Here is a 3774-nt window from a genome sequence, read left to right on the forward strand (position 1 = left end):
TGAGAGGAATCTGTGATCTACCCATGAGAGTGCTTCTGCAGCTGCCCTGTTCCAGACTCTGAGTCATCTGCTGCTCTGGCTGACATTTCCATCTCCTTCCCTCTGCATTTCCATGGGATGCTGGGTGAGATCACTGATCCTCTGCTTCTTCTGACTGTCTCGCACCACTACATTCACTCTTTATACACCTGATGCACTGGCCCTGCCATTGGCCATTGCCACCACTCTGCAGCTGCAGCCAGCTCCTCCTAACCTTCGAATGGAGGAGGTTCCTTAGAAAAAGGAAGTAATCTTGAACCAGAACTATCCCCCCACTGCAGCAGGGAAGGGGGATTTCAAAGGTTCAGCAGAATCAACCCTTTCCAACCAAGAACCTTTTGCAGGATTGGAGTATGTGGTTGTCCTGGGTTCAGCAGTAGCAGTCAGTTTTTCTCCTTCTTAGTAGCTGTTGCAGCACTGTGTTTTCGACTTTTGGCCTGGAAACAAAGCTGATAACACAGATGTTTAGACTGACCAAGGACTTTGTGAGTCTCATGCTCTGCCAGGGAGGAGGAGAAGGTGGGAGGAAGCAGGGACAGGACACCTGACCCAAACTAGCCACAGAGGTATTCCATACCACAGCACATCATGCCCAGGATGTAGAACTGAGAGTTCCCGGAAGGGCTGGATCATGGCAGGGTGGGGTGAGGTACCGGTTGGTGAGCGGTTGTATTCTCTTCCTTGTTATTTCCTTTATCATTATTACTATTAGTGGTAGCAGTAGTGATTTGTGTCATACCTTAGTTATTAAACTGTTCTTATCTCAACCCATGGGAGTTGCATTCTTTTGATTCTCCTCCCCGTCCCTCCAGAAGCGGAGGGAAGAAAGGTGTGGGGGGGGAAGTAGACTGCGTGGTTCTGATTTACGGCCTGGGCTTAAACCACGACAGTGGTGAATTAATTGTGCAGTGACCCACTAAGCTGGTGACCCCTCTGAGAGTCTGTGTAAAGTCTTCGTGGGGTGGCTTCAATCTAATCTAAGTCAGGAGCAAAAAGGAAGCTCATCATGGGAGGAAACCAAAGGGAGAGTCACTGTGCTCAGGCATCAGCCACAGCGCTGCTGTACCAGGGAGTGCAAAGGCTGAGACCTTGGGGGAGAGACAATCAGAATCAAGCAGCCTCTTCTAATGAGCAGCATTTGTACACAAGCTTCTGGGTTAAGGCATTACCTGTAATTCCCCCCAGAGAGGGAATGGAAGACGGGTTTTTAACTTGGGAAATTTTGGTGGTCTTGTTTACCACCGAATCTAGGAATGGTTTGGGTTGAAGGGACCTTAAAGCTCCTCCAGCTCCAAGCCCTGCCACGGGCAGGGACCCCTTCCACTGGAGCAGCTTGCTCCAAGCCCCTGTGTCCAACCTGGCCTTGAACACTGCCAGGGATGGGGCAGCCACCACCTCTCTGGACAACCTGGGCCAGTGTTTTACTACCCTCATTGTAAAGAATGTCTTTCTCATACCATAGGTGTTGTGGTTTAAACCCTGTCGTCAAGCTAGCCACACAGTCTCTCTCTCACTCCCCCCCTTCTTTCCCTCCCCCTACTCCCGGAGGGACAGGAAGGAGAATCAAAAGAATGTAACTCCCACAGGTTGAGATAAGAACAGTTCAGTAACTAAGGTATAACACAAACCACTACTGCTACCACCAATAATAATAATGATAAAGGAAATAACAAGGGAAGAGAATACAACCGCTCACCACCGATACCTTGCCCCCAACCAGCAGTGCACTCGCCCTTCTGGGTAACTCCCAGTTACATTCTGGGCATGATGTGCTGTGGTATGGAATACCTCTTTGGCTAGTTTGGGTCAGGTGTCCTGTCCCTGCTTCCTCCCCGCTTCCCCTCCTCCCTGGCAGAGCATGAGACTCACAAAGTCCTTGGTCAGGGTAAACATTCTGACCAGCAACTGAAAACATCGGTGTTATCAGCGCTGTCCCCAGGCTGAAAGTCAAAACCACAGCACTGCGCCGGCTACTAAGAAGGAGAAAAAATGACTGCTACTGCTGAACCCAGGACAATAGGCAAGACATGAGCGTGTGGGAAAGAAGTGGGAGCCACGTCCCCCTGATCCATGGCAGGGTCACAGCCTTTGGGTTTAGGCTTCACATCACGTGCCTCTGAGGTTCTGAAGCAATCTTGATTTGGTTTTGGTGCTGTCCCAGCTCAGAGCTTGTTTCCTAGCTGGGAAAAGCCCAGCGCCCTTGTGCTGGGCACACGTGCTGTGCTCTGAGAGTTTGAATGAAGCAGTCTGTCCAGGGGAAGGAAAATGCACTGTGTGACAGCAGGAACCGGTTAGCACAGATGCTGCACCGCGGCCACCGCCGGCTCCAGGCTGGGGGGAGCCGAAGCCTGTGCTGGCTCAGGAAGTTTGGGGTTTGTTGCTCTGTTTCCTTCCAAACCTCACCTCTCTACGGGCTGGGTTTGTCTTGGTCATTGCTCTCCCCAGGCCGTGCTGGAGGGGAGCAGGCTGTTTGCTGCAGCTGAACCCACCACCCACAGCCACAGCCTCACCAGATGGAACAAGTGCTCCGCCTGCTACTGCCTTGTGAAAGAGGAGTGAATGGAACACCAAGAGCTTGAGCATGAGAATCCGTGAGACAGAACAGCTCAAACAGATCCAAATGCTATGGTTTGTCCTTCAGTAGGCTTGTTTTCAGTCAAATAGAGAGACAACCCCAAACTGATTCCAGTTCCTGGCCAGTTCCAGAACATCCCTGTTGCACATCTTTGAGATGGGAGCTCTTTGAGCTGTCACTCTCAGTGCAGTGTTTGTCTTGCTCAAGCTGAGCAGGACCAGGCTGAGATGCTGGTGCACTGGAGACTCTCAAATCAGACCTGGGCGCTGAGGAATCACTAGTTGCCATTTTTGCTCTGAGGCCGAACGGAATCAACATCCTCATGTGGGAAGTGACGGTGCTCACAGAATCATAGAAGCCAAGACTGGGTTGTGTTGAAGGGAGCTTGAAGTTCCAGTTCCAACCCCCTGCCATGGGCAGGTACCAGGTTGCTCCAAGCCCCGTCCAATGTGGCCTTCAGGGCAGCTCAGCAGAGGAACTGCTGCCGGTTTGGGTTGGTTTATGCACGTAAACCTTTGGGTGCTTTGGGTGCAGATGCCCGTGAAGCCCTGCCTGGACCCCAGACACGCGCCTGCCTCTGCAAGGAGCAGGCGCTGCAGAGGGACCTGATGTCTGCCCACGGGGCACGGAGGGGCTCACCCTCGGGATGTGCAGGGAGAGGGTGGCCCCTTATCCACACTTTAGGGCGGTCATGGGCTTCTCTAGGACCCCAGGAGTTCTCTTTGGAGGAATGCTGAGGCTCGACAGGGAAAAGTGCCCGGTCCTGCGTTGGGACCACAACAACCCCATGGAAGGCTCCAGGCTTGGGCAAGAGTGGCTGGAAACTGCCCGTGGGAAAGGGCCAGGTGGTGCTGAGTGACGGAGCTGTGCGGGGCCGCCTCTCATTTGCTGGAGCGCATTAAAGACAATGTCAGCGCCTTACTGTAGTATAATTATAACTGGTAATTGTTGGGGATACTGATTATCGCGGGACGGGGCCGCTTTGTCCCTCTGCAGCCTCCATACGTCCCGCCCTTTCGCCGGCCTGGCCTGCCCCGCCCCTTCCCGGCTCACCGCCTCCATCAGGAGCGTGCTGCGCGCCGCCATCTTGGAAGCGGGCAAGCGCTGGGTGCTTGCGGCGGGGCTGCGGTTCTCGGGAGCAGAGTGCAGGGAGCGCGGGA

The sequence above is a fragment of the Psittacula echo genome (assembly GCF_963264785.1).
Source record: "Psittacula echo genome assembly, chromosome: 3".
Taxonomy (NCBI): domain Eukaryota; kingdom Metazoa; phylum Chordata; class Aves; order Psittaciformes; family Psittacidae; genus Psittacula; species Psittacula echo.